This window comes from Linepithema humile, chromosome 1 (assembly GCF_040581485.1).
Source record: "Linepithema humile isolate Giens D197 chromosome 1, Lhum_UNIL_v1.0, whole genome shotgun sequence".
NCBI classification, from domain to species: domain Eukaryota; kingdom Metazoa; phylum Arthropoda; class Insecta; order Hymenoptera; family Formicidae; genus Linepithema; species Linepithema humile.
The window spans coordinates 15191243-15205579 of NC_090128.1; the positions used below are offsets into that span (position 1 = coordinate 15191243).

The 14337-nt window shown below is 34.8% G+C and overlaps 1 long non-coding RNA gene across 1 annotated transcript; it reads right to left on the reverse strand.

The window, feature by feature from the left end:
- Positions 1 to 301: 301 nt before the first annotated feature.
- LOC136999788 (uncharacterized) lies at positions 302 to 7284 on the reverse strand. Its single transcript, XR_010890109.1, has 2 exons — positions 6940 to 7284; positions 302 to 1803 (listed from the first exon to the last, which is right to left on the reverse strand). It is a non-coding gene; the product is annotated as an uncharacterized lncRNA (long non-coding RNA).
- Positions 7285 to 14337: the final 7053 nt, after the last annotated feature.

Genomic DNA, 14337 nt, shown 5'->3' on the forward strand with positions numbered 1-14337 from the left:
GCAAATTAAATATCAGTTGTTTCTAAAATAATTACTTACAGATAAAAATGGCCATTTTCTTGTTCCATTGCCGGACTTATTATTATGGTCTTTGACAGTTTTGTATGTTCGTTTTAATCCAGAAAACTTTAACAAACACTGTGGTCCTGTTACATTGTAACCATGTTTCACTAATTCGGTTGCAATTAAGGACCATACTTTTTTTTGCGACATTTTTCCAGAACTTAAATCGTTCTGTTTCAAATTATATTCTTTTATTAATAGAAGAATTGCCTAATGAGGCCATTTGAAAACTGTAAAAATAAATATGTTTAAAGAAATATCTGAAATTATATACTAAATTACATATTATTTAGAAAAATTATTAAAAGTGCCTCCAATTTCTTCATTTATATTCTGATGTATCCCCTCTTTCTGAGATATCTCCTCTCCTTGTAATATCTCTTCATAGTTGTCAATAATGTTATTGTTTTCTAAATAAAAATAATTATAAAAAATTTATTACAATATTTTCTTTAAAGAAAATCCATCCCACTTGTTATATTTACCACGTTTCTTTTTTATTTCATTTAATTTTAATGTTGCGAAAGCAAGATCTGAAAATAAAAAAAATAACTATAATTGTATAATAATGATAAAATAGGAATTAGGGGAAAAAAAATGATTCATAACCTTCAAATATTTTACAATAATGACTTTGAAAATATTAATAAACTTACCAGTTTCTAAGCGCATTGCTTCTTCCGGTGTTACATTTATTGTGTACACGCGATCGGTTTCTGCATCTTTTAAATATATTTGTGTAAATTCTGTTCTATTGAAAGCCATCTTTTCATGTGTTTCGCTACAATTGCGTTCCGAAATAAACATAAGCGTTTACCAGCGCTTACGCTTACTCGCGCTCACGCTGCCCTACCTCGTAGAAATAAGCGTTTGTAAGCAGAAATTATGACGTCACGATGACGTCATTAGTCGATTTGTGAGCGCTAACCACAGATGTCTATACTAGTACTAGATCGCTAATTTTAGGCTTTGACGTATGGAAAAACTGAGGTTGGCAGAATTTCCGGTTTCGGCCATGACACCCTACAACAAAATGGCCGCTCCCGCTATTGCATGAAATGTACTAAAATATTTTTATTTTGTATTTTTTTTTCATTTTCAATAAAATAACATTTTTTAATTCTAATATTTTAAAAAATATTTATAACATTTATAAAATAATAAAACGTATGCTATGGACGCATAAAATAATAATAAAACATTAATATTATAGTAAAAAATACATTTTATTAAAAGAATTGCAAAAAACACATTACTATATTTATTAAAGTAAAATTTATGTATTATTAAAAAGTATTAATTTTGATAATTTTTGCCGTTTACTGACGGGATTTATTACATCTTTAGTTAATATCCTAGAATATGAATACATTCGAATTATTAAATATTTGCGACAAATCATATTTATTAACTGCAGACGATGCGGCGTATCTATACCTATGTATCTCGAATCCTTCGTAGCAATCGTTACTGTTAGAAAATAAATCAGTATCCAACGCATATCTGCGTATTACTCGATAAATTATTTGAGAAAACGCATTTTTATTTGGTAACTTATTTTCACGATCTTTTAACGACCGACGGAAAGACTTTTAAAGACCACTTGCATTAGGTCTTTCCATAAAATCTGTATCTGTGAAATGAGCACTACAGATTAAATGATATTTTGTGGGTTCAAAACCGTCTCTTCCAATGGCATTCATCCACATTTTTAAAATGTCTGGACGATTCAATGGAAATCTGAAATATTTTGTAACATGGGTTAAACCCATGTTACTATTCGCGCGATCGGTTGCAACGATCGTCCGCGCATCGAGCCGCCGGCCGCAACACGTCATCGGAATGCGGCCGCCGAGTGGGGCGAGCGGGTATATAAGGCCGTCGCTCCGGCCAGCAATGCTGCCAGAAACGAGCGGCGGCATCACACTAATACAACCGAGAACCGATGACGTCACCCTATCCGTGTGAGCTCGACCCGGTCGACCAATGGAAGAGAACGCCGTCTCCCTTCCACCGAGCCGACGCAACAGACGATAAATGCTAAGAAGTAAGTGTTTCTAAGGGTGCGTTCCACTTAACGCCCGCAAAGCTCCTAGAATCATTTTATCCTCGTTTAACTTTCGATGAAAAACAAGGATAAAATGATCCTAAGAGCGTTGCGGGCGTTAAGTGGAACGCACCCTAAGGCATGTGGCTGGAATATGAAAAATCCCGTGTTCGAGATTTGCTTCTCATTTTAACGTGTCAAATGTAGACGAATTATTTCTATATAAAAGATAATTAAAATTTTCACACCAACAATCTATGATATATGCTCCATATGCCATATTATATTTTATTCCATTTTTAATCATTTATTTTAAACTACTGCATATTAGCAAAAGTTACTGTACTATGGAGATGAGTGGAGGAGACGGTAACATATATTATAAATGCAGTCAGATTTATTGTACTCTTGTTAAAATATTGTAAAAATAATGTATTATTAGTAATTATAATAGTATTTATTAGTAATTATAATAGTATTATTAATAGTGGTCTTCCGCACCACCTTCGAGGTTCCACTAACGGCGCGTTAGGTTTTTTTAGTGGACCTTCGCCAGGAGCCCTATTATACCACATTTCATTAATCTTTCTATATATTTCTTTTATACATATGTGATGTCATTTGCAGACATGTTAGTAATATTTTATTTATCTATAAATATGTGACGGGATAGAGAGTTAGCACGAGATAATTGATTTTATTTGAAATTTTATTTTATATATATGTAAAATAAATCTTAATATAAAATTATCACAATATGACTAGTCAATATATATTTATTATAATGTTATCACATAAATTAGATTAAAAAACATATTATTAATAATAATAATAAATCAATAAAAAAAATATAAAATAAAAATATAAATAAAAAATTAAAAAATAATAAAAATATCGTCAAAAATAATAAAAATATAAATAAAAAAAAATATAAGTATATTGTATAAGTAATATAAATTAAAAAATAAAAATATAAATAAAAAATAGAAAAGATATTAAAAAATAAAAATATAAGTATATTGTATAAGTAAATAAGTTAAAAAATAATAAAAATATAAATAAAAAATACAAAAAAAATATTAAAAAATAAAAGTTTGTTAAAAAAATAAAATTAATATTAATATGAAATTAATATATAAAATTATTTTTATATTTATCTAATATTTTTTTAATTTATATAATATTTTTTTATTATGATATGGCCTCTTCCGCCCTAGCCACCTCTCGGTCCCCACCCACCTCTGCCACCCCATCCACCTCTGCCGCTCCATCCACCTCTGCCTCCCCATCCACCTCTGCCTCCCCATCCACCTCTGCCTCCCCATTCACTTCTTCCACCTCGCTGGTGATACCAGCGAGCGCGAGACTTTCCGCCTCCTCTCCTTTTTTCTAAAAAATAAGCACATTTACAGATAAGTACTATATTAAATAAAACAATCATGCATATAAATTAATCATTTAGTTACAAAAAATAAAAAAAAATAATAATGTACCTCTTGTTTGTTCCTCCGGCTGCTGCTGCTCTTGGATATTTTCTGTGTTTGTATTTTGCTGCTGCTGCTGCTGCGTTGGTGCACCACTACTTATTAACAAATGCAGCTGCTGCTGCATTTGTACCAATTTTTCTTGTTGATGCAACATTTGTTGCATCAACTGTTGTACAGCAGCATCTTTCTCCTCCAGCGTCATACTTTCCACTCTTTGTGTCATGTCCTCTGCAAAAATTAATATATATTTATTAAATTAGTAATACATTTATGAGTTTAAAAAAAATAAAAACTGTTATATATGTATAAGAGAGGAGAAAAAAACTAAAGATTAAACATTTTGCTAACAAAATAAATAACATTAAAAACGGTAGAAGAATTATGAGCTACAGCTAAATAATATGTGTTAACCTTTCTTATATTTACAAAATTGTCTTTAAGAATATAAACAGTTGACTATTCGACCATTCTCAATATACATAAAATTAAAAGAATCAGCAATTTTAATATTCAAAATACATAAAATTAAAAATTTTAATCTTTAAGCAAGATTTAATGTAAATTTTTTTAAAAAGCTATGCTACTTGAGAAACTTGCAACATAGAAACAATAGATTGAGATTAGCGATTATTGGAGTAACGTTATATTATAATAAAGATTCTCTACGTAGAATAGAGAAAATATTAGGAATAGGAATAAATATTAAATATTAGGAAAATCAAATTGGAATTATTTTATTTGAAATAAGATAACGAAATGTATTAATTATTCCTAATTCTTAACACATAATTCTAGTCATAATCAATCTAGTCATCACTCTTATGCCGTTTTTCATATTATTTAATTAAAAATTTTATTTTTAATTAATAAATAATAATAATTTATATCTCTTATGATGATTTTAATAATAATTTAATTTTCTACTTACGATCCATATTTCGCAATATTCTTCAAATCGACTTTTCCATCAAGTGTATTAACTGATAAGGAACCGAAGGAACTAGTCTGATCTCTGTTTGTACGCGACTTATAAACACAATTGAGGACGCGGATAAACGAAATCGCTCTGCGCTCGAAATCGTGTAAAAATATCGTCTAAACGTCTCGAAGCATGAAAATTTTGAAAGTCGCAAAATTAATTTTTTTTAAACATAGGCTTGTAGAGAATGATGAGACGAAACTTTTTTCTATTTGCAGTTTTTTTGTTCGATGCTTATTTTTAATAATAAAAATAAAAAATTGAAAAATTTTTATTCCCAAATTCAATAAGATTTTAAGATATAAATCGTCGTAATTTTGCCAAATTTTGTTGAAATTGTTTAAAATTTGGTATATCTGCAAATGACACTACACTTGTAAATGACAAGAGTAAAAAGAGTATCTTGTCTGCAAATGACACCACACTTGTAAATGACAAGAGTAAAAAGAGTATCTTGTCTGCAAATGACACCGCACTTGTAAATGACAAGAGTAAAAAGAGTATCTTGTCTGCAAATGACACCGCACTTGTAAATGACAAGTGTAAAAAAAGTATTTTGTCTGCAAATGACATCACATATGTATAAAAGAAATATATAGAAAGATTAATGAAATGTGGTATAATAGGGCTCCTGGCGAAGGTCCACTAAAAAAACCTAACGCGCCGTTAGTGGAACCTCGAAGGTGGTGCGGAAGACCACTATTAATAATACTATTATAATTACTAATAAATACTATTATAATTACTAATAATACATTATTTTTACAATATTTTAACAAGAGTACAATAAATCTGACTGCATTTATAATATATGTTACCGTCTCCTCCACTCATCTCCATAGTACAGTAACTTTTGCTAATATGCAGTAGTTTAAAATAAATGATTAAAAATGGAATAAAATATAATATGGCATATGGAGCATATATCATAGATTGTTGGTGTGAAAATTTTAATTATCTTTTATATAGAAATAATTCGTCTACATTTGACACGTTAAAATGTACACCGATCTCAGATTGAGATACTAGAGTGTACGAAAATTAAGTACATTATTGATCTCACTATTCGGATTCTCCGAATGTACGAATAGAAAATTATTGAACGGGAGAAAAAATATCAGGACGCGAGTGACTAATTGTAAGTTGGGAAATAATTAAAAGTTTTACAGGTATGTAAAATCTTTCGAGTCGATAGACATAAATGCCAAAGCAAGCATGGCTAAACGAATAAGGCGAATGGCAAGAACATAGTATATGTTAAATTTACACTTTGTTGCAATATTGCAAAATAACTTCATTTTTCTATTGACAATAGCAAATCTGAATTATTTCAAAAATTGTTAGTTTTAACATATGCGAATATTATTAATAAATATAAACTATTATTTTTTAAGCAAAAAAAAGATTATTTGATAATTTACACTGTTAGAAACAAATGCGGAAAAAAGAAAAGAAAGTTGCGAGAAGCAAATCTCGAACACGGGATTTTTCATATTCCAGCCACATGCCTTAGAAACACTTACTTCTTAGCATTTATCGTCTGTTGCGTCGGCTCGGTGGAAGGGAGACGGCGTTCTCTTCCATTGGTCGACCGGGTCGAGCTCACACGGATAGGGTGACGTCATCGGTTCTCGGTTGTATTAGTGTGATGCCGCCGCTCGTTTCTGGCAGCATTGCCGGCCAGTAGAGACCTTACCCGGTCTGCAGTGAGCACGCTGCAGACCTTCCGAGCCATCAGGGCGCACTCTGACTTGGTTCTTCCTTTCCTCAAGGAGCAGGGAGCACTCTGTCTTTGTCGGGAGCACTCGACGTCCCGTATATACCGTCCGTTCGTCCGTAGGATTAAGTAGTATTTAGTTCGCGCTTCCTAGTTTAGATTCTCTAGTTTGTATTCCTTTAAGTCATCTTTTTCTAGCTTATTTTCCGCTAGCATGTATTCTTTTCGTTATATCAAACGGTTCATCCTGTTCTAGCTTGTATTCTGTAGTTTATAGTCTTTCGCGGTAGATACCTGTCTCACTCTTGCGTTACCCGCGTTACTGCCGTACGCTTTCCGCGCGCTTTCGCTTACACGCCGCACTTGCTTGCTTTAATAACTACCGCTTGCTCTTTATAATTATTGCTTCAATGTATTATGTTTTCTTTACTTAAGAATATATTTATTTTTACCTCCAAATTGGTCTAAGTTAATTGGAGTCTCCCCGTCTGACCGCTTATCCCGAATCCTGGCACCGGCGAGCTATTCCGCGCTTAGAAATAAGATTCGCGAGATAAAAACGCACCGTTACAATTTACATTTTTAACTGAAACATAATCTTCAAATATTACAAATCTCGAATTATAAATAAATACATTTTACTTACCTAAATAAATGAAAACCATCTTTTGTGGTATTTTTGCATTTTGGAATGCAACAACTGCTCGGCATCATTCAAGAATTTTTACAATATTATCAATTTGTGTCACTACGCCGGGTATCACATGTGCATACGCACGTACAGATATACACATAACACACGCATTGTCGCCATTTTGTTGTAGGGTGTCATGGCCGAAACCGGAAATCCTGCCGGCCTCAGCTCTTTTGACGAAGTTAGCGATCTAGTACTAGTATAGACATCTGTGGCGTTAACATCTCCAAAGCGAACGATGTGAGTAACGCTTATAAGCGCTTTAAGCGTGTAAGCGCCCAAACCGAACGCAGCCATAGTAGCATGTTTAAGATGACGTCGCAATTATGTCATTACAGTTATGTAATATTGACGTAAATTTTCGAAAATACACATTGACGTCAACAAAATTACGTTAATGTTACGTAACAGAGAAAATAAAAAATTACGGAACATTGCAACGTAAATGTTGCGGATTCGTTACGTTCATGACATAAATGGTATATCATTGTTTCCTCGCAATGTTCTGAAACGCCTACATACAATCTGTTTCATAAATTTTACGAAAATGTGACCAGCATGTTCACTGGGGAGGATGTTAAATATAGGTCGATTTTGGCCCATGGTGTGGAACCAAAACTACAAATGGTTTCTTATAGATTTCATACCGTAGAATCACGTGGTAAAGTTTGTTTTCCTCTAGACAGCGGGAAAAGTACGGAAAAATTGAAAAAAGACCATGAAAAATGCAATTTTCCGAGTTGGTTGAAGTTTGGAACATTCCTGAAGCGATTTTTAAAAAATGATTTGTCGCTCTTGTCCTTTTGCAGGGAGGAAGTTTCGAGACTAACAAACACAGTACAAAAGAGACCGATCCGATACATGGGTCGGAAGACACCCTTATACCCGAAAAACCACCCCAGAGTGCCTAAAAAATTCTCGCCTAGCAAAAAATAACTTGTCGCTTTTCTCCTTTGACATACAGAAAGTTCTAAGGCCCTCACACGACATGCAAAAAAATACGATCCGATACATGCGTCGAAAGACACCCTTAGCTTGGCGAGAATCGTTTAAGTGATTTTGGGGGTGGTTTTTCGGGTATAAAGGTGTCTTCCGACGCATGTATCGGATCGGTCTCTTTTGTACTTTGTCTGTTAGTCTCGAAACTTCCTCCCTGCAAAAGGACAAGAGCGACAAATCATTTTTTTAAAATCGCTCCAGAAATGTTCCAAACTTCAACCAGCTCGAAAAATTGTATTTTTTGTGGTCTTTTTTTAATTTTTCCGTACTTTCCCCGCTGTCTAGAGGAAAACAAACTTTACCACGTGATTCTACGGTATGAAATTTATAAGAAACCTGATATATTTTTGTATTGCGCGTGAGCGAACGAATTGTACGTATCGCGCTGCTAGCGATTACTTGCGTGGGAGAGCTCGCGCCTCGCCGATACGGCTCGCTCTCTCTTCTAGCGGCTTTCGCCACGTGTAGACCGCATAGTCGGTCGTATTAGCCCGCGATTAGCGTATTTCATTTCTGATTATAAGTTTATTAAATATATTGGCCTTAGCCTTATTAGTGTTCAACCTAAGTCGTAATTAATTCATTACCGTCCACCTAACTTAGTGAAGACATTACAACTGGCGACGAGGATCGGATTTTAAGTTCTCAACAAAAGAGAAATTGAACACGTGGAAACCGGAAGACGGTGGATCTTTCGAAAAGCATTAAGAGACGTGGCATACGAGAGATTTGGCAAAAATGTCGTTGTCGCGATCAAGTGGACAAGGCACGGTTCCAGGAACAGACTTGGGTCAGAAAGTGGCAATTGCAAATCCGTTACAAATTGATACGTTCGACCCAGAACGGCAGCCTTTGGACCGATGGTTGCAACGCCTAGAAGGTACGTTCCGAGTTTTTCAAATTCGAGAAGAGACAGATCGTGTGGCTTATCTCTTACATTTTGTGGGAGTTGAGGCTTTTGGCATTTTATGCAATCGGCTGGATCCTGTGGATCCATATACGTAATCATACGCCACATTAATCGATAGATTAAAAGAATTTTACATGCCGGAACAGTTGGAAATCGCCGAGATATATATATATATATATATATATATATATATATATATATATATATATATACAGGGTGTTCCAAAAATTTTGACACAGCGGCCGTATGCCCGTAGAGCAGACCAAACTGAACCGAAAAGTCCTTTACCATTTTACAATTTTCACAAGGGTTAAAGAGATATTAATTATTAAAGATTACCGAATGCGAACACACGGCTGAGATACGACCGCCTACATAGAAAATAATTATTTAGAACAACGTCTAGCGAGACACGCCGCTCGCCGCTCCCCGCTCGCCGCTTATCGCTCGCCGCTTACCGCACGCCGCGCGCCTAGCGACCGTAGTCTGTAGGCGGTCGTATCTCAGCCGTGCGTTCGCATTCGGTAATCTTTAATAATTAATATCTCTTTAACCCTTGTGAAAATTGTAAAATGGTAGAGGACTTTTCGGTTCAGTTTGGTCTGCTCTACCGGCATACGGCCGCTGTGTCAAAATTTTTGGGACACCCTGTATATACAGGGTGTCTGGCAATAATCGCCCCACCGGTCATATACAGATAGAGGAGGTCAAATCGAGTAGAAAAGTCCTTTACCATTTTTTAATTTTCATAATAAGTACTGAGTAATTAACGAAAAAAGATCGGCGAATCCGCGCGAGTAAAGCGCGCGCGGTGAGAAGGACATCCCACTGCTATGCGATCACTAGGCGCGCGATGAAGCGTTGGGAGGAGCGCTCTACAAATGACAATGGCAACATACGAGCGGCGCGTAACGCTAGATCCTTGTGTCCTAATGATCGCGTAGCAGTGGGACGTCCTTCTCACCGCGCGCGCTTTACTCGCGCGGATTCGCCGATCTTTTTTCGTTAATTACTCAGTACTTATTATGAAAATTAAAAAATGGTAAAGGACTTTTCTACTCGATTTGACCTCCTCTACCTGTATATGACCGGTGGGGCGATTATTGCCAGACACCCTGTATATATACAAATATATTTTTTATAATATTTTGTGAAAATATTTACAGCTGCTGTACGCCTTAATAAAAACGCTCAAGAATGTACAGATTCAGAAATAATATGTTTTATAAAAGCGTGGCTTGTAAGGAGTAAAGATCGCTTTAACAATAATAACAAAGACAAAAATATAGCTCCTCAAAGAGTTGAAATTGAAGAATCAACTCATTAATAATATAAAAAATCCAGATGCATAATGTTCAAGGTTCAAAATATGTTAAGCTATAGCTTTAATCTATATTCGAGATTATACATGTGTGTATAATATATTTAATATAATGAAAATTTATGTTTTTATATTATAATAGATAAACATTAGTTCTTCTATTTATTTTTGTGTTAAGTTACAATACTATATAGATAGATTCATATATCTAATTGTATTATGATAAAAAACAGAGAAGAAATGTGCAATTTTTTTTTATTTTATGAAACAAAAAGAAGAAAAAGAGTGCAATTAATACTGTAAGCCTTTTTTTATTTTATGAGACAGATAGAAAGAAGAAAAAAGTGTAATAATATGTATGATTTATTATTAATTATAGTATTCTTTTCAATTCCAAACTTGTCTTTTTTTCTAGTTTGTTATATTAATTCTTTCCTTTTGTCATTCTATATGACTATTGCACACACACACACGCACGCACGCACGCACGCAGGCACGCACACCACACACACACACACACATACATACATATACATAACGCATATAATAATGCATGTATGTATATGACACGCATGATTCCTTCAGCTAATAAATACTATATATTTATATTTACAAATATAAAATTATTATAAAATAAGATATTCCGTATGTTCATATGCACATTCAACATACAATAATACATATTATACAAGCTCACATGTATATGTATTACAGATGTATGCATACAGAAATATCTTAATAAATGAATTTAAACGCATATCAGGGTATATATCTGTAATACATATACATGTGAGCTTGTATGATATACACTCACCCGAAAAAAAAGCGGTACACTGAAAATGTGGGAAAAATTCATCAAATTTCAACTGACGATAACTTCGTAAATAATAAAGATAGAAAGTTCTATAAAATATGGAAATGAAGCTAAAAATCTCTACTTTAAGAATCAATTTATTTCAATGTTGCAAAATAAATTTATTGAAAATGGCGGATGACAAAGCGCGAGCATGCAAAATTGAAAAATAATGGTTCGAGTTTGCGACGGTGCACGGTATAAACAAAAAATTGTAGCTTATTGGGATCAAAAGCGTACGAAAGTACAGAGTCTCCTCTTTAAAATGCTTTCTTATGCATCTCGATACGATGATTTTTCGCCGAGAGATTCGCATTTGAAGAAAAAGGCAGATTCTTACTTCAAATGCGAATCTCTCAGCGAAAAATCATCGTATCGAGATGCATAAAAAAGCATTTTAAAGAGGAGACTCTGTACTTTCGTACGCTTTTGATCCCAATAAGCTACAATTTTTTGTTTATACCGTGCACCGTCGCAAACTCGAACCATTATTTTTCAATCAATTGTTTTGCATCCGAAGGAGATGTCTGCAGATCTTTTGTGATTTCTCCGCCCTGACTTTTTGTTTATGCTCGACCGCACATTGCGAGAAGAGTGCTTGATTTCTCTTGATCTTTTTCTTTCGAGACGCGTTACTTATTCGTACGACTTCGTCAAAGTAAACAATAATTAATCTTTTCGCATTGAAATTATTGGTCAATTATGGCGACGATAAGTCCTGAAAAAGCTGCTCAAGTTGTAGCGTTAATTGAAGATGGGAGAAGTCGAAGGTACGTTGCTGAGGCACTTGATTTATCAGTGTCAACCGTGCAACGTGCTTATGCTAGGTACTTGGAGACTAATTCTGTCCAAAGAAGACCTGGTTCGGGACGTCCTCGTTGTACGAATGAAAACGATGACCGATTTATTGTTTTAAATTCATTAAGAGACAGACATCGAACGGCTGTTCAAATTCGAAACAATTTAAGAGATGTCCGCGAATGTAATGTATCCGTTGACACTATTCGAAACAGATTAGCGGAACACGGTCTTTTTCCGCGCAGGCCAGCAAATGTACCTTCGCTTATGCGTCGCCATCGCGTAACTCGACTCAATTTTGCTGTCGAGCATGCAGGCTGGACATATGCAGAATGGAGTACCGTTCTTTTTAGCGACGAATCTCGTTTTTGTCTGTATTCTTCAGACGGACGAGAACGAGTATACCGTCGCGTTGGAGAACGATTTGCAGACTGTACTGTAAGTGAGAGGCCTAGCTACAATGGTGGCTCTGTAATGGTTTGGGCAGGAATTTCTGCGAATGCTCACACAGATCTCCACTTTTTTGACGCAAACATGAACGCAGATGTATACGTGGAAGACGTACTCATACCGTACGTTGTTCCGTATGCGCACTTCATCGGAGAGGACTTTTTGTTTATGCAAGACAATGCTCGACCGCACGTTGCGAGAAAAGTGCTTGATTTCTGCGATGAAGTTGGCATAAATCGACTCGAATGGCCAGCAATGAGTCCAGATTTAAATCCCATTGAACACCTATGGGACAATATTAACAGAAAAGTACGAAATCATATACCTGCTCCTCAGTCATTGCCAGAACTTCGAAGAGTTCTTGAAATAGAGTGGAATGACATTACGCAGACTGAAATTAGAACACTAATAAGAAGTATGCCTCGTCGCATGAATGAGGTAATACGCGCACGAGGAGGTCATACCCATTATTAATATACGCGCGCGCACACACAATTGTACACGCACCACCGGGAGGGTTTGGAGTCGTAAAATATCGTGGATCTAACGAGCCATGAGGTCCTTATCCCAGTGGTGCACGCGCACACACACGCATGCACGCGCACGCACGCACGCGCACGCACACACACATACACACACACGGACGCACGGGCACACGCACGCACACACACACACACACACACACATACACACGTGCCAACATGTGCACACGGGATCAGATTTCTGCCACGTCCACGCCGTTGATCCTGGGTAACGCCAAGAGCAGAATTGACACTTATAACCGTAAGGAGAGTTTGGAGTTTTAAAATACCGCGGAGCTGATAACCACAGAATTCTTATTCTTGCAATTCGGTCTGGTTCAAAATTGAATATCTCGGCACGTAATACAGCTAGCAGGATTTTTTAAAAACCATTTTAAAAGTTTGGATGTCTAGTGTTCGAAAATTCATAACGCAATAATGTGTGATAACTTTCTCCAAAATGGCGGATAACAAAGCAAAAGCATGCGAAATTGAAAAATAATGGTTCGAGTTTGCGACGGTGCACGGTATAAACAAAAAATTGTAGCTTATTGGGATCAAAAGCGTACGAAAGTACAGAGTCTCCTCTTTAAAATGCTTTTTTATGCATCTCGATACGATGATTTTTCGCTGAGAGATTCGCATTTGAAGTAAGAATCTGCCTTTTTCTTCAAATGCGAATCTCTCGGCGAAAAATCATCGTATCGAGATGCATAAAAAAGCATTTTAAAGAGGAGACTCTGTACTTTCGTACGCTTTTGATCCCAATAAGCTACAATTTTTTGTTTATACCGTGCACCGTCGCAAACTCGAACCATTATTTTTCAATTTTGCATGCTCGCGCTTTGTTATCCGCCATTTTCAATAAATTTATTTTGCAACATTGAAATAAATTGATTCTTAAAGTAGAGATTTTTAGCTTCATTTTCATATTTTATAGAACTTTCTATCTTTATTATTTACGAAGTTATCGTCAGTTGAAATTTGATGAATTTTTCCCACATTTTCAGTGTACCGCTTTTTTTTCGGGTGAGTGTATATATTATATGTTGAATGTGCATATGAACATACAGAATATCTTATTTTATAATAATTTTATATTTGTAAATATAAATATATAGTATTTATTAACTGAAGGAATAATGCGTGTCCTTATAATTAGTATATGTATACATGCTATATATAAAAAGAATGTATATAAAGTATATACATAAACTGTAATAATAACACGTACATACATATGTATGTACTGGATATTCTATATATGTTGTTCCGGTTACATTTGCACATACATTTCATATTCTATGTATCAACACGTATAAAAAAGTATATACGTAGAATATACATAAATGTATATACTAGGCATATTATAATGTTTTATGACTTATATCTAATGTATGTACACTTTGTATACACATGGTATATACAGGAAATGTATATACATAATACATGTACATAGATTGTACTTATCATATACATATGTATGTATCATGGATCT